The sequence below is a fragment of the Canis lupus genome, chromosome 8 (genome assembly GCF_011100685.1).
Source record: "Canis lupus familiaris isolate Mischka breed German Shepherd chromosome 8, alternate assembly UU_Cfam_GSD_1.0, whole genome shotgun sequence".
In the NCBI taxonomy this organism is placed as follows: Eukaryota; Metazoa; Chordata; class Mammalia; order Carnivora; family Canidae; genus Canis; species Canis lupus.
The window spans coordinates 26,739,608-26,761,785 of record NC_049229.1 but is presented as its reverse complement, the minus strand read 5'-3'; the positions used below and the strand labels follow the sequence as shown (position 1 = coordinate 26,761,785).

Genomic DNA, 22,178 nt, shown 5'->3' with positions numbered 1-22,178 from the left:
GGAGTCACTTATGTTAAGTCCAACTCTAGACTTAGCACCTAACCTTATTACAGTTTCAGTCTTTTTTCCCAGGAGTGGATTTTAAACCAATCAGCCTGTGTTTTCCTGATCAGCACTAGTGAGGGCATCTGCCAAGACCCCTGCCCTTACCCCTAAGGGAAGATGACCTTGTCTGAATCAATCCTTTCTTCTCTTTCACTAATAACTTCTTTGTCCTGTCCCTTTCCTGCCTATAAAAACCTTCCATTTTGTACAGCTCCTCAGAGCACCCTCCTATTTGTTAGATGGGACACTGCCTGTTTCACAAATTGTTGAATAAAGCCAATTAGATCTTGAAATTTACTTAGGTGAGTTTTGATTCTTAAACAGGCTAAATGCATGTTGAAAGAGTACCCACATATCATCTACGTCTCCTATCACCAGGAACTGATGTTACCAAAACTCATGTCTCATCTGTCATCTTCTCATCTGTGTTTAGCAGACTCACACAGAGCAAACCAGGAGACCTGCAGACTGATGAAGGCGCTTGAGACCAAGAAATCCAACAGCGTTCTAAACCAAGATGAAAAGTTAAAAGATAGATGATCGTCCAGCCAAGCGGCCACAAGCCCCTCCCAGAGCCCTCCTCCTGTCCTTGATGTCACTGGCTGCCTCTGCCCTGCTCAGGGGCCTTGAGGATGCTCAGCTGGGAGCCTCTGCTGGGGCCGGGTTTCCTGGCCTCCCTGCCCTGAGGGTGGGGGCGGCGGCGGTGGTAGAGGAAGTGCTGTGGGGAGCTGAGTGAGGCAGATGGCAGCAACACACCCACGGGTGACTGCAAGGCGGTGGCTGAGGACAGAGGAAGCCGCAGTTGGGGACCACCCTGCTGAAATGGCTTTCTTGACCCCTGATCCCTCAGACATGCTCCAACTAAAAAATACTAATAGTGCATAACTGTGAAGGCAGGTTCACACCCGCGTGTATGTCCTATGAGATCTCTTCGTTCCCCGGGGAGAAACATAAGCTACAAACATCACATTTCTTTCCGTGTTGAATTACTACTGTTTAAAAAGTCGAAGGAAAAAAGTAAAGTCAATCCTTCCATTAATAGATAAATTTTAAACAAGAACAGTGTGATTTCTTGCCAGTCACTGATGACTGATTTTCCAGAAGGGAATGATGTGCTCGTGAGGCAGTCATTAAGTGTGATGACAGCCACCAATTTAGTGAAGGGTCAATGGCCTGTTTATTTTTAAATATTGAAACCCTCTGCGTTATACATGGATCACTTACTTGAAATAATACCAAATAGTGGCATTATGGTGACAGAGAGAATTTGACCACTTCCTGGCAAGTCAGGAGTATTACATTTTATGTTACTTTTCTAGAGTTTGAAAGTTATTCTGAAGTAAATGCTAAGAACATTTTCCCTGGTGTCCTTGAGTTGGCTGATCCTAAGAAGGGGACCATGGACAGGATCCCCTGGGATACAGTCTGAGCGATGGGGTTAAGTCCCTGTCCCCCAGGCCATCTGTTGCCAACAAGCCAGGGCACCAGGCCTGGAGGGCTGCATGTTGGTCATAATGAGCCATCTGGCTGCCTGGCGGAAGAAGCCCATGGGAGCAGGTGTCTGGGACATTCTGGCATTACCACTGACCTTTGCCAAGGAGCAAGTTTGGTTTCGTCCAGAATGGCTCAGCCTGTTGGTAAGAATGCATCCTTTTCATCCAGGACATTTTCAGGAACTAGGCTCAAATGTTCAACCTCCAATTTGAATATTTTCTTGAGCTGTGGGGCTTATGTTGTACCTGGATTGTTCTGGGACCTCGTCCTGCCCATTCCCCTCCCCATGTAGAAGCAGGGGTATGTCTCTCCCTATCTTGTCGCCTTTGTGTATGTCCTGACCAATGACGGTGACAGGGCTTCTGGAGGTTTTCTTTGTTTTTTTAAATAAATGTGCAATTTAAGTACAAAGAGAGTTTAATATAGATTGTAGTTTTAGGAAAAGTCCTTTGGGCTATTCCTTGCTTCCAAACAAAAGCTACCTTCAAGACTTTCCTCTATAGAAATTCTAGAGCCACTACTCATCCTCTATAACATGTGTCATGAGTAAGTTGTTTCTGATAGAGTACCAAAGTACACAGGCACTTTGCCTCTAAAAAATAAGTTGATAGCTCAAGGTTGTCCATAAGGTACTCCTCTGTTCATTGGGTTTGAATTTTTCCTGGCATGGGAATGGAGACAGTGATATAGCCTGTATACTGGGTGTCCCACCCACCTGACGTGGTCCAGGGAGTGGGTTCTCTGTTACTGGGGGGTTCCTGGGAGGAAGGGCAGACAGAGGGAGAGGGAAGGTACAGGCTATAGATCCATGGCACTGCAGTAGGGTGTTACACTGCAGCAGAGAAAGGGAATATCTAGAACTTCAGATAGCTAGGGCCTTCTTTCCCGCCAACAATAGAAATTGCCAAGTAGGAGGTGGATTTAGGTCTTAAGACTTGAGAATCTCCTTTGAGGGTTCTGCTTATTTGGAAGCTGAATGTTAGAGCAACACCTAGATCAGTTCCTGAGGCCAGGCTCTCCACTCAGAGTCTCAGTCTGTGGCTAGATGGTATGATTCACTTGGTCTGAAGAATTTTCTAGACTAAATGTTTCGGCATTTTAAAATTAGTAGAATTCAGGTAAAATTGAGATTTCTGAATTTTTTTCAAGAATCAGAAGCGTCCGCAACGCCAGGCTCTCATTGTTGCATGGCAGTAATGTGCATGAGCAAGTGGTGGCCAACCCCATTAGCCAAGGCACACCCTCCCTTTACCCCACCAACGCACCCACGCAGCATCCCCCTCCTTCTAGGGTATCTTGTAGGCATGAAGGGCCACAGCACAGCTCCTGCCATGGATCCCCACTCCCCTATTCTCTCTGCCACCCAGAGGATGCCTAGACACACATTTCCTGGATCAAATTCAGACCTGGGAGCCAGAATTTATTCCTGCCCTCCCCCCTCCCACCACCACCCGCCAACGAAAGGCTCCTGCCCATTTAGTAAAGTCAAAGAATGTCAGGATTAACCCATAATTGAAACTTTTGAAAGAACTAAAGGCAGCTTTAGCCTTAGCATTCCACAGCTCCTCATTAAAACAGGGACTTTTTGTAACTCTGGGACAGCTGGAGACACATGACTGATTTCAAAAGCTCATGTGAAGGATGCCAGCCTCAAGGATGCAAGGCCGGCTTGTTGGGATTCTTGATGTATTTTTCAGTCTCAGGACAGGTGTATTCGGGGTTCCAGACCACACCCTCATGGTGGGAAGGCCCCAGGCCCTTGGAGTAGGGCAATGAATGGTCACAGTCAGGGTCAAAGGACTGCTGACCCCTGGCAGGCCCAGGTTGAAGCCTCCAACACTCAACAGGCCAAGAAACAGGCAGAGATCTTAAGTCCCAGCACATGCGGCCACCTTGTCCGTACACCATCCTAGCCAGATGCTCTGCCGAGTTGGCCGTTCCCCGGGCTTACACACTGACTTTTTCATGGAGGTTCACCATGAAAGCGGCCACCTGTGGCCCGAACTGTGTGGAATTGTGTGGAATGTGCTAATAGGGGTTTGGAGTCAGAAAATATTGGAGCTGGGGCACTTCAGATAGCATCTGTCCAGAGTTCCCAATGGCGACTGCTCTTTAGAATCACCTAGAACACTTGCAAAATACAGATTTCCAGGCTTCAGATCTCCAATCACCACCCTTCCCCAGACACACACAGTGCACAGTCATGAGCTTTCAGGCTTGGGAAACACTGATGCCATCCAAACCCTTCACTTCCGTTTCTGATGGAGAATCTGAGGTAAAATAATCTTTCCAAGGTCGTACAGCTGGTTTGGCAGGACTCGGGTCAGAGTACAGGTCTCTTGAATATAATCCAGGGCTTTTCCTGCGGTCTCTCACCTCCTGGATATACGCACAAAGGGGCCACCGCACTACTCTAGAGATTTGGGATGTGGAAAAGAGTAAGAAGCATAGCTTTTGTGTATGTAACCCCAGATAATTTCCCCTACATTGGCTTCCTTTGTGGTAGATGACCCAGATGCCTCAGTCCCAAGTCATTTGGGCAGGAGCTTCTGCTTCTAGCTCTATAATTACCACAGTTTCACTTGTCCTTTGAGAAGTGGGGGAAAGAAATGTACTTGGGTATGTGAACTGCTCCCTGACTCAGTTTACCTCTATTTAAAATGGAGAGAATGACTGACTCGGCCCCCTTACGTCTGCTTCTTTGGAACTCTGCAGAACAGTCGAATAGCCACACATGACAGAGATAAAAGCTTTCTGTACCCGCACAGAGGTCAAGGCTGCTCTTGCCACATTTTTTAATAATTCTGATGTCAAAATACCATTGTGGCTTCTCTGGCTACCCTGCACAACCTCCAGAAAGGACTGCCTGTCTACTCTTAGTTTCTGGAGGGCTGGTGAAATATTTCCTGTGGGTCATCTTGGGAGGAGCCCCAGTTTTGAGGGACTGAACAAGATAAAAAATTTACTACTACTACTGGTAGCTAGCACGGAGTTCTTATACTAAGTGCCAGGCATTCTGCCAAACATTTTACATGCATTATCTCATTTAATCCTCAGCTGCAGCCCTATAAATGAGGTGTTCTGAGTATTCCCACTTTACAGGTGTGGCAAATGAGATTCAGAAAGGTTAAAGAACTTGCCCAGGATCACATACTGAATGATGGAGCCAGGATTCAGACCCACATACGACAGTCTCCAGGGACAAAGCTCTGATAAAGGGGGCTTTATCACCGAGCACTGTCGTCATGAGCTTGACCTTTCACGTAGTGCTGCCTGGCAGTTCCTAGTGGGATGTTACACCCTGACGCAGCTTGGGCCAAGGACAGCTCGGGCACTGCCGCTCTGGCTGTCTGCTGGGAGCCCAGCAGCTCTCTTCAGTTCAGGGACTGCCTGACCCAGCCTGACCAAATTAGAGCAAGTAATAGGTGTGACATAATTTGACATGTACATTGTTAATTGAACCCCATGGGAGATGATTTTAAATAGAGACAAATACCATACTGCGAACTATTTGGGTTACGAAGCCCTATTCTCTGACTCTTGCAGGAAAAAAGAATTGTGTCATGATAAACTGAAAACTCCCAAGCTGTTCCAGGGTCAGAAGAGCAGCAAATTAGCTAGATTGGGAAAAATTCTTCCTGGGAGTGTCAGGGATTTACTCTTATTTCTAGCATTTTACCCCCAAAGCCCACACCGGGAACCACTATTGACCCATTCTCCCCCCCTCCAGAGATTTTCAAACCAGGGAGATCCAGAACCCTAATCACCAAGCCAGCCCTGATCAGACTGCAAAACAAGCACAGATTGAAGTCTCCATATGCACAACCCCCCCAACCTTCCCTTTCTCAGGTTCACGAAACTCAACCTACCCAGGGAACTTGCTGATGGCTCTATAATAGGTGCGCTCTTTTTTTTTTTTAAGCTTTATTTATTTATCACACACACACACAGAGGCAGAGACACAGGCAGAGGGAGAAGCAGGCTCCATGCAGGGAGCCTGACGTGGGACTCGATCTCAGGTCTCCAGGATCAGGTGCTGGGCTGAAGGCTGCGCTAAGCCACTGAGCCACTCAGGCTGCCCAGGTGCGCTCCTTCTGGGCACCGCCCTATGCCTAACTGCTAGTCCTTTTCCCTTATCACTAGAAAGACTTACCTGTCCTATTTCCCATGCCCTCATGCCTGCTTTCTGACATTCCTAAGGAGTCTGAGCATCCACGTCTGCTAGTGCCATCAATCCTAATGGCTTAATATGTGCCTATCCTCTTGGGCACAACCTGCCAGCTGTGTACGACATATAACTAGCACCCAAGAAATATTTACTATTGAATCAATGAATGAAAGTAAGAGTAGCAAAGGTAGTCTGGAAAATCTATGCTTACCTCAAACCAATAAGCCTATTGCTGGCTTCCAGGCTAGCAAAAACGCATTTGAGAGCAAAAGACCTTTGTCTTTTTAAAAACTGGACCTCCTTTAAATAATACTGGCTGGTGAGGATGGCCGGGAGAAGTAGAGGACACATGGTGGCCTCCTCACCCACATTCCCTTTTTTGCCTTCCTCCCAGCAAGGTCCCAAACTTCCCCAACCATTCTGTTAGGAGGAAAAACCTTGTTACAATCCCCTGAGGGGATCATCTAGTGGGCTCCATTGTCCTAGCCATCCTACCCCAGTGATTGGCTTGGGGACCCAGTCTGGATACAAGAAGACTTTGCCAAAAGCTTCAGGGATTTTGTGGTCAGGTGAGACTAATGTCTTCACTGACATGCAAAGATACTGAGACTTCATTCCTTTGTTCAGCTACAGTATCGGACCTCATCCCAAGTCTACCTGACCTCTGGACATCTCAATTACATGAGAGAAGAAAGCCTATTTTTATTTAAGCCAAAAAATTATGTAACACGATAATACACAACCCCTTGGTTACTTTTTGTGACTGAGCTTAGAGAAGCAGACTGTATTTTGTCATTTTAAATCACCTTTATCTTATAGCTTACTAAACATAAGTAAATACACCAAAAAAAAAAAAAAACAAAAACAAAACAAAAAAAACCTCCCAAATGCATTCTTCCTAATTCTTCCCTCTTAAAAGTCTTCTCAGGATTGCTAGGCTTGTGATGTCCCAGGTGAATGAAGAACAACAGATGTTTCAACAAGAGAGAAAATTAGTTCTCTCCCACATAAAAGAAGGCTAGAGTCTGGCTGGTATGGGAGCTATAGTGTCATCAGGGTTCCAGTTTCTCTCTATTTTTTTGTTTCACCATTCTTGGCATATAGCTTCCATCTTCACATTCAATTCATGGTCCAATGTGGCAGCTAGAGCACCAGCCATCACACTGACCTTCCTATTCCAGGAAGGCACAGGGGAAGGGAGAAGGGGAAAAAAAGGAGTATGTCAGTAGACTAGCATCTCTTAGAGAATCTTCACAGAAGACCCACCCAACAGCTTAAGCTTATACCTCAATGACCATCCCAGTTGTAAATGTGGCAGATGAATGTATCGTTCAACTGGGCACATTGCCACCTGAATTAAAATATGGGTTGTGTTATTAAGGAAAAAGGTGAGAGTAGATGCTGGGTTGGCAACTAGGAGTTTCTACCCCAACCTTACTTAAACAAGCCCAGCTTTTATATTAAAAAAAACCACTGTAGCTTGGTGCCTGCTCCTCTACGGAAGCCCCCTGGTTCAAGCTGCAATATATCTTTCCACAGACCCTTAACAACCCCAGATGGTTCCCTAGCCCAACCCACCCAGGACCATCTGACCAAAGTCTTCCGATTTATCCAGTTAAGAAGCATTCATTGAGCACCTACTGTCTGTGATTAGACCATGTTAGTCTTTCACTGGAGTCAGCACATTTGGACTTCTCCATCATGCCCCAGTCAGAGCTATCCACCCTTACCCTTCTTCATTCACCAGCCTTGCCCTAGAGCTATGTTCTTTCCAACACAAGCCTGACCTTCCGTCATTGGTGCCTGCTTAGCATTAGCATTCTCAGTCCTATGGCCGAGATCCTTGTGGGTCCAGGGCAACAAGGGCTGTGGCCAGTAACAGCAGTTCAGTCAAAGCTGAGTTTCTCTGAATCCTCATGGACGACAGGTGCCTGAGTGAGCCCAGGGCAATGATTTCTTTGGCAGTTCTCCCAAGGCTTTCTGGCTCCAAACCATATATTCAGACCCCACTGACAGCATCATGGGCCTCTGTTAGCAATGAACAGCACAAACAAGGGGAAGCCAAATAGTCATAAGGAAGTGAATTATTGTCCTGCTGGACACAAAACATCTGCTCCTTCATACCATACCTTACCTGCACAAAAGTAGAAAAAAATCAGGAAAAAAAATCAAAGTCTGATACTGCTAACAAAACATGTTGCCTTGAGTCCTCATATGAAGAATACCTTTCTGAAGTATCTAGTTCTTTCATTCTTGAATTTTACCCTTTTGATTTTAATTATAAACTGAAAGCTATTGTAACTCAAAATTGTACATTCTATTATGTCTTTTCACATAGAAACATCATTAGGCGGATGTGAACAATTATCCCCCAGTGGATTTTTTTTTTTTTAAGTTAAAGTCTGCAGAGGAACAGCTAAATTGTGCTTTGAATCACTGGTTTAAAACTAAACCTATGAGCAGATTCCAACTGACAACAAGGGAGGAGGAGCCCAGGAGGCAGTGAAGGAGGAGGGAGACAGAGATGGGGATGAGGATGGGTCCACTGGTGCCCCCAGGAACAGCCCCTGCCCCCACCAGTGCCCCACTGTTGCCGAACCCCACCTGGCCCTTGCCCAGGTGCTCTGGGTCCCCTCAAAATGTTGGCTTGAGATTGGATTATATTGAAAAGCTCCTGATGCCTTTCTTTCATTACCAAAACCTTGTGGCTGAGACCCAACTGATAAGCCCACCTTAGTGTACCCATCAGATCTCCCCAAAACATAAAAGACCCTTTCAAGTTCATTGTGACCACCTATTTGCCTACACCTTACAGAGGATCAAACCAAATCAACATTGCTGCTGATACAAGAATTTTGGAAGCAGAAAATTTTAAATTTGAACATTTGTGAGTATTCTAATAGAATAACAAAGGGTTTTGTTCTGTTTTGTTTTGTTTTGTTTTAAGGTGTTCAGAACCCTGTGGAAATTCCATGCAGGCTTCAGACTCAAAGCCATTGTCTCCACTCATGGGGAAAGCCCAGGGATGGTTGCACGGTGGATGGTTTCCTTACTAATCTGAGTCTGAGTGCTCAGACTCCTCCAGCAGAGAAAGGCCTGAACTCCCAGCTGATGTAGCAGGAAAGTTAGGCCGGTGGCAGGGCTGACAAAGCTGGCTTTGGTGTGGTGAGTACAGCGGCAGCAGTGTCTCCTGTATGAAAAGGATCACCATTGGCGGGAGCACCTGAGGAACCCTGAGCTGATAGGACTCCAAGTAGGCCACACCCCTTAGTGACCCCAGCAAGGGCCCCAAGGGGCATTCACCAGGGCCAGGAGTGAAGCAGAGGGTGCAGGGAGACCTGTAAGATCAACTTGAGCCTCAGGGCGCAAGAGAGGACTCACCATGGTGGGGTGAGGGGTACCAAAGGGAAACACCCCCTTACTGTGTACCATGTCACCAAGGTCCAGGGATTCCTGAAGAAAGAAGAGCAGGATGAGACAAGGAGGAAAAGACGACTGGGAAAGTTGTGAGTTTCCTCCAAGTGGAAAGAGAAGAAGACACATTCCAGTCACTGGTGAAGAGGACAACTAGGAAATTGGACTGCAGACCTGGTCAGTACTGGAAGGTGGTTTCCATTTTCTGAAATACTGGTGATGGAAAGTCTCACACCTCAACCATACTTTCTTTCATGGCCGTGAAGCCTTTAAAAACCTCCCCTGCCTGGGACCCCTGCACCGTGCGAGTATGGGCAGTGCGGACCCAGGCCACAAAGCAGGAGGGAACAGGCTCCTTGGGGCTCCAGTGCAGCCCACCAAGCAACACATCTGCTGCCGAGGGTCCTGGCCACCCCAGACCTCACCATCCTTCGAACTCAGGCAGGTGGGATGCATAATGACCTCTTCGGGTGCCTTGGGGACACCTCTGAAGCTTATTGGAAGCACTTCACCCAGGAGCTCATGGCTACTCCTGCCTGCTGTGTCCTGGATGTCCCCTTGTCCTCCTCGGGCATTGCTATTGTCACTTTCCATGACACTGAGCACACTCATCTGCTGGGCTCTGATCAGCCTTCAAGGTGCCAGAGAAGCTTGCCAAGACCAGTTCTGGAAGCTGGGTTGCTTCTCTGAAGCCTTCCATTCCATTCACTAGAAGGGAACGAGACTTAGAAGCCTCTCACAGACTTCTCTGGGCTTCAGCAGGCTTTGCACCGCTACTCATTCTCCCCGGCACCCTGGAGCCATCTTCAAAGCCCCAAAGGCACTGAGCGACCAATCGCTTCAGCAGTGAGACCCCATGCCCAGATGGCACACAACTCCTATTTTCCAGATGAGTACTTCTCCTGCTCCTCCTGGGGCCTCAGCTGTGGGGCTGGATGTAAGGACCACAGGAATCATAGGAAAGGAGTATTTCATGAAGTCAGGGGCCACTGCAGGTACTCCCAACTGAGTTTATACCCACAAGGCCTGCTGTGAGAACAGCAAGGAAGCCAGCATAGTGCCCAGGACATCTGCTTCCACCAGCTCCCCCTGGATGGGTCTCAAAAATTGTGCCTGGTTTGGGTATGCGCTCGAATGTCCGAAGTGTGATGTGGTCTGTCATAGCCAGCAATAGTAGTTTGGAAACCAAGATCCTGTGGATACTTGAGTGCAGACCGAGACTGTGCCTGTGGGGCCTGCAATGGATGCGTTTCTGAAAGACAACCACTGTGTTGCTTGGCACCTCTTGGATGGGTTGAACTTTGTGGCTCCGTTGGTGTCTGAGCTCAGCCACGGGCCCATCAGTGCTATGATTTCTGGCTGATGGACCAGATCACCCCTGCCTGCTAGAGCTGCGATGAGTGAGCTACATCCTTTAAAGATAATGACACCAAGCACCACTGCCGGGCCCATGGGGAGGCTTCTGTGACAGCGGTTCATCCAAGACCCAGTCACTGCCCAAGTGGGTGTGGGACGACTGCTACGAAACCAGTGAGGTGCTACTGGGACACAGGTGGACAGTGATGGCAGGATTCTTGGAAGATGGGCAAAGGTGTGCAGAATGGAATACCATGGGAGCCGTGGGGACAGCCACTGATGTACTACTAGGTTTGGTTGGAGGATGCAGCCAGCCTGGCATGGCTAGGAACTGATTATGAGATCTTACACTGCCACAGTGGCCAGAAGGAGTTCAGGGGCAAGCTTTTGAGGCACCGCCACTAGACCCGCAGACAGGGCTCCTATGATGAGTGCTCTCTTGATTTCTAGGTTGTCCCTTCTGGAGACTAAGATCATCCTGTCCGAGTGATTCAATTGCAGTTAAAACCCAGTGACCTTGATTCTCAGCTCCCTCTTTGAGTCCTTCACAATTCCTTAGGTTCTCAGAGTTAGGGGTCTTGTGAGGTGGCCCTTCCTTCCAGTCACCTCTTGTGCTGTGTGTCATCCTCTCTGCCCATCATGGGGCCACTTTCTCATGGTGGGTGGGAGGGTGGGCAGGGCAGATGACAAGCTAGCATGCGCCTGGTGGTGGGCCTGAAGGCAGAGTCCTCAGGGCAGGAAAGCCAACATTTACAGCAAAGAATCTGAATCTGTTGCGTTTATTCCAGGTAAAAATAATATGTATATTGGTATACACATATGGAAGCAGCATGGACTATAGTTAGGTCACTCCTAGCTGTGAAGACTTATCACAGTCTGTCCTCAGCACAAGGATAAGGTGGCAGGGGCAGCAGGTCTTACCCACAAAACTGAGCCAGGTCCAGAGTCACTGTGGCTCTAGTCACTTCTGCCATCAGGCCTCTCCTTTCTTCACCTTCTCCCTTCATGCCTCACAGATGCCTGGGGAAGTGAGCATCCCATGCACTTCCTGCTTGGAAGAGCCTGAAGGAAGCCTACTGGGGTCCTCCAGAGTTAGACCTCAGTTCTTGGCCTACGCCTGTTTTAGTCAGAGGCCACAAAATTTACTGTGCAGATCACTAGAGTGGGTGGAGAGGGAGGGATAGGCTCCTCAGTCCTGAGAAGTCAACATGCAGGTGATGAGATGCCTCCTACCTGGAGGAGAGAGCACGGACGGGAACAGGCCTTCCCTGGCAGTGTGTGTCCTCTATGCTTCTGTCTGCGTGTCCACTCAGTTTTCCAAGGCCACCCCCTGCTCCTAAGCAGAGCATCTGCTTCTCTCCCCCTGCCCACCCTGGCAAGTCCACCATCTGCTTCTGAGTATTACACTACAATTTTTATTGCATATTTTGAAGTGTGTTAATTCTTAGTTTTTCTGGGGATAGAGAGTACAGGGTGGACTGTTAGTTGTCTTGGTGGGTTTGTGTTTTTTTTCCAAGTATATACAAATATTTCGACAGATCATTTAGAAAAAATTCTTTCTCACTGGTCCTTGCAAGAGAACTCAACTGAACTTTTGTTTCTCACCAAGAGCTGGATGTCTATATCTAGCATGACTGGAAAGAGACTGTTGTGCTCAAATCCTGTCATCATGGTATATTTTATCTTCCATGAGCAAAAATGACAAATTAAAAGCAATGCAGTTCTTGACTGCAGTAGCAGGTGGGCAGAGCTTCAGGGAGGTACGTGGCAGTCATCCCTGGCTTGGCTGTCAGTGTGACGTGAGCCCTGGAATGTGCTGGTTCTTCTCACTGCTCCCTTCTTGCCTCCTGTGGGACCGTGACTGAGGCTGTACTCCAGCACTCTGTTTCCAGATTCACCCTTATGAAGGAATCTTTCTGTTGAAAACAAAAACAAGCAAACCTAAGAAACCTTATAAGTCTATTATATTATAGGTTTAACCAAGAAGGCTTGACTTTGGATTCAGAAAGTTTGTTGATTGGAGCACCTGGGTGGCTCAGTCAGTTCAGGGTCCAACTCTTGATTTCTGCTCAGGTCATGATCTCAGCGTCATGATCTCAGGGTCTCAGGGTCATGGGGTTGAGCTCGCCCTAGTTGAGCTCCCCCACTCTGGGGTTGATCCCTGCATCAGGCTCTGCACTCAGCAGGGAGTCCCCCTCCTCTTTATTCCTCCCCATGCTCACACACCTTCACTCTCTCACTCAGATAAGTCTTAAAAAAAAAAAAAAAGTTTATTAATTTAATCATCCCTTTTATTGAAACTATATTTTTAAACCAAATGATTGTGATAGTGCATGTTTTAGGGCTAGAGTGTCATCTTTTTAATGACCAATGGTAAGTGGTGAATGGTCTGAGATCTAAGAGGCTTTGCTGCTATATTGAGAGACAGGTAAAGAAATTTCAGGGGAAGGTGTTGGCATATGTCCTCTCTGCTTTTTAATTTCCAACAACAGACAGTGACATCACAGTTACAAACAATCCCCATATATTGTTTGGATGAGATGGAGCTTTATTCTTCAGGGAAAACCAGCAGCATAAATTAAGAAGAGGTACATTTTGCTGATAAGCCAGTTGGTACCAGGCGTCACAGCACTATCAGTAGGACAGAATCACTGCAGAAAAACAAGAGTGGGAATGACCCTACCACCCCCCACTCCCTACCCCCAACTCCCAGGAGCACATGGTCAACCAGTACCCAAGCACATCAGGGGAAGTGGTTGGGTATCAGAGGATGTGTCATTTTGGAGTCGGAGGAGATACGCCAAGGAGGGCAGACAATGAAGCAGACAAGACATATTTCAGAAAGGTCATTTGAAGGAGAATTTACCCAGGAATGACATTCTCCTGTGTCTTTGAGTGGAAGACCAGCAGGGCCTGGCAGCCCTACAGCCTGGGCTTCTTTCCAGGGCTGTAGAACCCCTACAGGCGGTTGAGCAATGTGACCCTGGCAGCAGAGAAACCCTGGACAGGCCTCTGAGGCTGGGGAACTTGACTGATACTTCACGGAGGAGAAATTGCACTGTCCTTGGAGACGCTGTGCTTGCCTTGACTTTATGAGCTGCTCCTTGTCCACCCCAACCCACCCCCTCCCCATATAGCACAGCCTGATCTCCTCTCCCCTTCCTGCTGGAGCATTTTGCTTAGAGGACCCTGAGCCATGAAGCTGGGGGGAGGGCAGGGGGGGGGTCTATAATCTGACGCAAGATGTATGGGTCCTGCGCGAGTTGTGTGATGTTGAGTAAATCGCGTCAGTTCTCTGTGCCTCAGCCGCCATGACTGTGAAATGGTCGTTACAGTCACATTTACCTGAGGGGACTGTTAATGAGCAGACAACGAAATCCTCTCAAAGAGCAATCTCGGCCTCATAGTCAGGGCTCCATTAAGGCTCGCTTTCGCTACGAGAAATAGGTGAGCAATTTCTTCCATTACCTTTTCTCCCTGGATTTCCACTTCAAGAAAACACACTTTGGCCTCTCCAAACACAGGACAAAGATGGATGGTAAGAAAGTGAAACATCTCACCTTGTCTTTGGTGTCCCCTTAATTCTGTCAGAATCCTTGAGGTATTGAAAGATGTCCGCGTGTGCACATGTGTTTGTGTATGGAGATTCTTAGAATTACACAAAGTCTATGCTGATTTGGTTAAGTTTTAAGGCTAAATCATGTTTGTTCAACTGGTAGTGCTGGGGCTTCAGGAACATGTGGATAAAATGTAACTCACGTTATCTTGGTTCAAATTCCTTTTTAGTGACTGACTGCTGTCTCAGTGAATCTTTGCGGAGTTTGTTTGTTTTTTTCTTAGTTACAGCAGAGAGTAAAATAAGTGCATCCAGATCTTCTCACGTGGAGATAAATTGATGCCAAATTAGGTCTGCGGAGGCCTCATTTTGGCTTCTCTGGTCACCGTGCTGAACATATTTTCATGCACGTTGAAGACAGTCCATTAGTTCTTGGCAAAGAGAACGAAGTTTCAAAGCTGCTCTTTCTAACAAGCCTCCCCTTTCTCAGGCACGAAACCTTGCTGAAGGGAGGGGCTGTCCCCCATTTATGGGGAAGAAGGCAAAGTCCATCTGCAATTTTCCTGCCACAGCCCTGAGAACCGTCACCTCCACGACACTCTTGGACTCCAATTTGGCTCAACCTTTAAGTCCCTAGTACACTGCCCAGATTAAAATATTGCCCTCTCTTTCAGGAGAAGCATTTTTTATTTCAAAATCACATAGTATGGGCTTTGAAAAGTAGTTTCCAAACTTCTTTGCCTCTGGGGAAGGCGTGTCCATTCGTGTGCAAAATTTCCCCCCAAGACCTCCTGTGTTGTATTGACTGAGCTTCTAAACTAACTGGGGAAACAAAGAAGTTTTACCTCTACCTCCATCTCTACCTGTTGCAGTAAAAACACAAGCCAAAATGATGTGGGGTGGGCCTGGATTCTCACTGGAATCCTTAGATTGGTTCCTGGAAGAAAAATCCAGTAGATTCCTGTGACAGTACCTAAATATCACCGAGTGCGGACTCCTTGGCCTAAATGTGCTCTGAGCAAAGCCTCCTTTGCGTAAGGGAGTGAGCACTGTAGTGAAAGGTGCTGAGGTGCTAAGGATCAATATTCACTGGCAACCAGCATTTTGGAACATGGTTACCATGGTAACATTGTCAGCCCCAAATGACTGTCATGAGGTGAAAAAATCCTCTTAAAATAAATGAAACCAGAAAAGGTATATTTATAAACCTCTTACCAAACACCTATCTGTTCACAAAGTAGAATGTGTTCTTTAAGCAATAGATATTCAAAGATTGGGAGAAGTGTCATGACCTCAACATTTTCTTAAAGGAACTTTAACTCTTACCCCCCCAAAAATGGCTTGTCAAAACAACTAATACAGATTTTTTTTCTTAAATGGGAAGAATTCTAAGAATTATGAGCTTGTTCACTTGGATATTACACAATTGTGACATTAAAATTCTGCACTAAACTACCAATAGTATTGAGATTTGTAAAATGGTGGTTGACTGAGAATTTTCTTTTGTCTCAGTCATACAAATTATTTCTGGCAGGAGCAAAAAACACAGTGTCATAAAATTTGTTAAGCAATGGGGAAAAGACATTGGCCACACAAAAACAGCTGGGCACAGTTTTTTCCTTGCTCTTGTGAAGCTCCATCCCTTCTGGCCTTTTCTTACTAACAGAACCACAATTTTAGAGCAACAATGTGCCCAACCCCAAATACTCAAGTTCATAGCCTCCCTTGCAGGTAGAGGTGGCCATATGATACAGTTCCAGCCAGTGACATACAGCAAAAGTCCCCAAGGAGGGTATTGTTGGGAAGCAATTTTCTGTGGTCTCACATTTCTGTATATCTTGTGATTGGAGGCACTGACCATCTTTTGTTTCAGATTATCTTCTCAAGCATGTTTTAAAGGCATATAACCTTGGAAAACAGACAAACTGTCTCTCCAGAGCAAAGGGAAGGCTTGCTTGGAACCTGGGAAGACAGAGCAATGTTTCACCCCAGAGCAAAGAGGGCCTGCCTACTGCCTATTATATAAGGTTTGGGGTCCCTAAGTGCCGGGATCCTCTTCTGTAAGGCAACTCACGGGGTATACAAGCATTTCTGGGGTCCATCTAGATTGTCAGAGGAAAATGGGGAAAAAGCTATTGCCCCTTCCCTTCTCCTTTCTCTTGCCTTGAGATACAGCAACCATTTGGGGATCATATAGTCATGACGCATGAAGACAAAGGTGTACGTCTAAAGATGGCAGAACAGAAAGATGAAGAAACTGGGTGCCTGATAGATAGTTACTGTGCTAGCCCTGGGTTGCAAAATTTCAGGCTTTTTGATATATAAGGTAAATAAGCTAAGCTCTACTTGTTCAAGTCCATGTTAAATTCCACCCCCCCACCCCCCCACCCCCGCAAGCAAACACATGCCTAGAGCTTGCATCAAACATAGTAACATAATAATTACATGATGGCAATTGTGTCAATCATGAGCATCCTAGGGCTCTAATATGTTACTACCTTTCTTTTTTCTTGGTCTTGATTCTACCTCTCTGTGTATTAACATTATCTAATAAGCCAACTCAAATCCTTTTGGGAAAGACATGTAAAATCAATCCAATAAATGCAATTTAGTCTTGGGCCAGATTTATTCCTGAACTTCTACAAGTTATCCCTTCAGTTATTAGTCAAGAAGGCAATAAAAGCAATAGGACTCTTTCTTCAAACTTCTACCACATGCCACAAGGTCTCTTTTGTCACTTGTGTGTACCCCACCCAGCACTGGAGCTGGCTCATAGTAGGCCCTCAATTACCTGACCTCAAGTATCTATTGACCAAGTGTTCACGAATTCTTTCTCTTTGTCAAGTGTGTTTCAAATGTGTTGACCCCCCAAAAATTAAGATTTAACAAGTATTTCAACACACTGGATCAATCATTTGACTACAGTAAGTGTTTTGAGAAAAGATCACAGCTCATTTTCAAAGCAACAACTTCTTATCTTTGTCCCTAATTACTACAAAATGCTGCATAACATAACAATGGAATTAAAAGAATCAGCTCGAGCTCAAAGGCTGGTTCAATATGATACCAGAGGTAATAACAATTGTCACCAGAGATTAAAATACCTTTAATGTCATCTATAAAAATTATGTTTGGAAGATTAGACAAAATGTGAAATTTTTATCAAGAAAAAAATATACAAGATGAGAATACAGGAGGGCAATTTAGAAATTTACCAAAATAGGACAAACACAAAGATACGATGTACAACAAGATGAATTAAAAACAGTAATTCTTGGGATACTTGAGTGGCTCAGTCAGTCAAGTGTCTGCCTTTGGCTTAGGACATGATCCTGGAGTCTTGGGATTAAGTCCTGCACTGGGCTCCCTGCTCAGCCGGGAGTCTGCTTCTCTCTCTGCCCCCACCCCACCCCCCCCCTCTCTCGTTCTCTTTCAAATAAATAAATTAATTAATAAAATCTTAGAAAAAACTTGTTTAAAAAACAAAAAAAACCTGTAATTCTTTAGTATTATTTTCTGTCGTTTTTATGACTCCAGTTTGCTTTTAAAACCTAAACTATGTGAAATTAACTATATTATGTGTCATTTAAAAAATAAATAAATAAATAAATAAATGAAATAAAAATCTATCAAAACTACAATGAGATACCACCTTATGTCCAATAGGATCTTTTTTTTTATTTTTTATTTTTTATTTTTTTTTTCTATCTTTTTTTTTTTTTAAAGGAGAATAGCAAGTGTTGAGGATGGAAAGAAACTAGAATTGCCGTACGCTGCTGATGGGACAGTTAAATGGTGCAGCCACTGTGTAAAGCAGCCTGTGGATCCTCAGAAGATAGACACAGAATTATCATAGGATTCAGCAATTCCACTCCCAGGCAGGTACTCAAAAATTGAAAATAAGGACTGAACCAGATGCCTGTACATAGCAGCGTTATTCACAGTAGCCAAAGGTGGAAACAACCCAACTGTCAATCAGTATATGAAGGGATAAGCAAAATGTTGTACATAAGATAGAATATCATTCAGCCATAAAGAGGAGGGAAATTCGGATACATGCCACAATATGGATGAACCTTGAAAACATTGTGCTAAGTAAAATACAGCAAATATTGCAATATTTTTGTATAAAGAAATAAATATTGCATTCATACGAGGTACCTAGAATAGGCAAATTCATAGAGACAGGAAGTAGAATGATGGTTACCATGGATGGGGGGATGGGGGAATGGGAAGTTACTGTTTACTGTGGACAGGGTTTCTGTTGGGGATGATGAAAAAGTTCTGGAAATAGATAGTGGTGATGGTTGCACAACATTGTGATTGCAATTAATGCCACTGAATTGTACCTTTAAACATGGTATAATGGTAATTTTTATTGTGTATATTTTACCAAATGAAAAAAAATTGATGAAACAGATTAAATCAGAAATGGTGGGTTTTGTTTGTGTGTTTTAGGAAAAGCAAATAGAACAGATTTTACAATTTTGTGGGTTTTGTTTTGTTTGTCTTTGCTTTCTCTAAGCCCCACCTGCCTATGCTATGAAGCAGGGTAAGATGCCCCCACAACATTGCCAAAGGCCTTTCAAGCTGTGTGTTTGTGTGGTCATGTGCCTCAAGAGGTCCTATGTCACTTGGAAAGATTTCTAGCTCTGCGATTTTATTCCAATTCTTTAACTCTCAGGAGTGTGTATCATCAGAGCTCTGCTCCACCACCACCACCACCCCGGGTGTATGGTAGGCCAGAATTTGTTTGTGAAAATATTATTTTAGGATTCCTTCCACTCCTATCATCTGCTTATTTTCCTTCCTGCATATTTCATAATATAGCATAGAGATTTCTGATTCAGCAGTTAAAATAGTCTGTGCATTAGTTATCACTTCCTTGTGACCCACTTTATACACAATTACTCATGCTGGCATTGAAAGTTCAGGTTTCAGAAAAATTCCTGAGACTAAAGTACGCATCTGTGAGAATTAAAAAGAAAAAAAAAAAAAAAAAGGAGGGGAAAAGATGTTGACTGCGTATCTGTTGGTAGTCCTCAAAGGACCCCAAGAGTGGGCCTCCCAAATCAGCCCTGAGTTTTCCCATCTCATTGACTCTTCTGTAAAAGCTCTCATGTTACACCCTCTTCGTTTATTCTGCACCCATTATCCCACCTTTTCCACCTCCTCTACTCTTGTTTACTTACTAAGAAATGCACCTCTGCATGGAATCCACCACTTCCATGTGCTGTACATCACTGTGCTAAAGCCACAGAGAACATAAGGGCGATGCGTCAGTCCCAGCTCTGAAAAGACATAAATGCCAGCGCAGTTTCTCTCCTGCTCCAGCGTGATACCAGCGCCACTAAATGCTTGTGAAATGCAGATTCCTGGACCTCCACGCCCCCCACCCCCCCATCCCTGATCCCCCACTAGAGACTCTGATTTAATTGGTCTGCACTTTTCACAGCTCCCCAGATGATTCTGATAGGGATCTTAGGAGCACATCTTGAGAAACACTGTGATGAGCTGGAAGGCAGTAGAATATCTTCCAGGCTATTTTGACGTAGGACAGAGAAAGGAGAGACAGAATTGGTCAGAGAAGGCAAGGGAAAGCTTTAACAGAAGAGGAGCTTTCAAAGAAGAGCTGAGACGAGACAGGTGGGAAGCACAGCAGGCATTGTTACCTGCTGCCACCCACCCGTGAAGGTGAGGGCAAGATATTGGACCACATTCCTCCCATCCAGGGCCTTTGGAACATTTGGGGAGGATGGGAGACTCTGGGACAAGAGGAAACCTTCACTGCTAAGAGTATCCAGGTGGAATGATGCCTTTTCCTGGAGTACCCTCCCTGACACTGAGCCCCAGCTCCAAACCAGCTGGCTAGCACAGAGCCCTGGACAAGGTCCTTCACTTCTTCAGCCTCAGGGAAGGGATGGTGTCATCTGCTTTGCAGGCTCAGCACAAGACTTAACCAATTAATGTAAAATTCTTGGTACACAATTTAAATTCAATACATGATAGCTAATGCTAGTCTTTTTATCTAGACTTTTCTTTAGGATAAATTCCTAGAAGTGGGATTCCTAGAAGTGGGAGTATTATTAAAAGGTATACATAGAAACCATGTGTGCAACTTTGGAGTTTCCGAAAAGTGTCTCAATTTGACTGCTAGAGATAAGGATGTTCATTCACGTTTACAACACTAGGTGCTTGAGAGGATATATACCAAGATATTAGCAGTAGTTATCTCTGGATGGGAGGGACAAAGAAGGTTCTCTATGTTGTTTTTGCTACATTGATAAATGGCAGCCACTGTCTTTCTCCTCCTCCTCCACTTCTTCCTTCTCTTGTCTCTTCCTCTCATAATACACACACATACACACACACAGGCCCCAGTTGGTTCCAAAGCCTGGAAATCTCTTTAAATTAAATTAAATCTCTTTAGATTAACTCGCTCCACCCCACTTACCCCCCTATCCAGGGGATTCCTATTAAAATACAAATATATTACCTCGGAAAAGTACCACACTGAACCCACTAGCATGTTCCAATCAGCTTGCTGTTAATGTCTGGTCCAGAATAAGGACAGATGGAAGGTCTGGGGCAGGGCTACCATCCCAGAAGGGCAAGCCCAGAATAAGAGTGGTGCCAATGAATGTCCTGAGAGCTAGAACGCTTGTCAAAAATCACCAGATGCTCAAGATAAGGAAAACAAAATCCCAAGCAGTGGGCAGGTTTCCAGAGGAGTCCTTGAAAGGGAGTGGCTGCCTGCTATGTGAAGTGGCTTAGAGTCAGTCCCAAGGCAGAGGAACGAACCCAAGGACCTTTCTTTGGCTATCTCCTACATAGTTCAATCAAAGTCCAATGGTAGGGTGAAAATAAAGATCTTGAGAATGGATATTGCTTATTTGCACATGCCTCTTCTTCTTGGCATACATTTTATACCAGAAGTTTACAGTTTGTACAGGTAAGTTCTAAAGTGCTGGCACACAAATCACTCTGAAAGCCATTCTAAGAGTAGACGCACCACAAGGGTTTGGAATGATGCATTAACATGTTTTCTATATGAAAGCTTTCCTTTCTCAACTATCTTATTCTGTAGCTGTATTGCCTATAGGGTTGGTTTTAGGAACCCAAAACCCTCTAACTTTCCTACAAATACATTGAAATAGACTTTTAGAGAAATGCTTTGAGAGATTGGTATTTCTGAAGTCAACTTTGTTGTTTTGGCTTTTTCCAAATTTTCTTCATCTAATTTGGGGCAGAAGCATTTTTTCTCTAGAGCTTAGAGCAGTTCCCTATCTAACCCAGAATGTAAACTTCACATCAGACCCCAAATTTTAAAAAGCAAAGAGATTTGCAAGGATAGGCTGGAAAAGAAGACACCCAGGTTGTCAACAAGGACAAACACAGGCTGATACACACTGTCTTGCATTCCGGATAACAAAAACTAAAGAGGGATGGGAGGCTGATGGGAAGGGCCTGGCCAGGCTGTAAGTCTTTGTTATATCCACTTCCCCTAAGCTTGCCATCAACCCAAACTGCTCTGACCAACTTCCGCATGTTCTGTTACTGCCAATGAATCCATCATAAAGGAAATGTCCTATCTCTTCTTCGAAAGAGGAAGGGGTCAAGAGGAGAAAATCCCACCAAGTGTTGGCTACTTGGGCCTATGAGATTTCCACAGAGACCTGCGTTCAGAAACTCAAATCACCCTTGATTTGAAGGGTGGCTCAATGGTTGAGCATCTGCTTTTGATTCTAGGTGTGATCCTGGAGTCCTGGGATCGAGTTCCACATCGGGCTCCCCCCAGGGAGCCTGCTTCTCCCTCTGCCTGTGCCTATGCCTCTCTCTCTCTCTCTCTCTCTCTGTCATGAATAAATAAAATCGAAAGAAGAAAGAAAAGAAAGAAAGAAAGAAAGAAAGAAAGAAAGAAAGAAAGAAAGAAAGAAAGAAAAGAAAGAAAGAAAGGAAAGAAAGAAAGAAAGAAAGAAAGAAAGAAAGAAAGAAAGAAAGAAAGAAGAAAGAAAAGAAAGAAAGTTCAAATTGAAGGCACTGTGGCAGTGCAAGAGGAATCCCTAAAGGCCTGTCTGGAGATGAAGGAGTTGGAGAGGCCATCAGCTTGGAAATTCCTGGCACACACAGAAAAGTGGGCACCCC

The 22,178-nt window shown here is 45.2% G+C and overlaps 1 pseudogene; it reads left to right on the top strand.

Moving 5' to 3' along the window:
• Positions 1-1,559: 1,559 nt before the first annotated feature.
• On the top strand, positions 1,560-11,098 carry LOC119876481 (annotated as a pseudogene).
• The last annotated feature ends 11,080 nt before the right edge of the window (positions 11,099-22,178 follow it).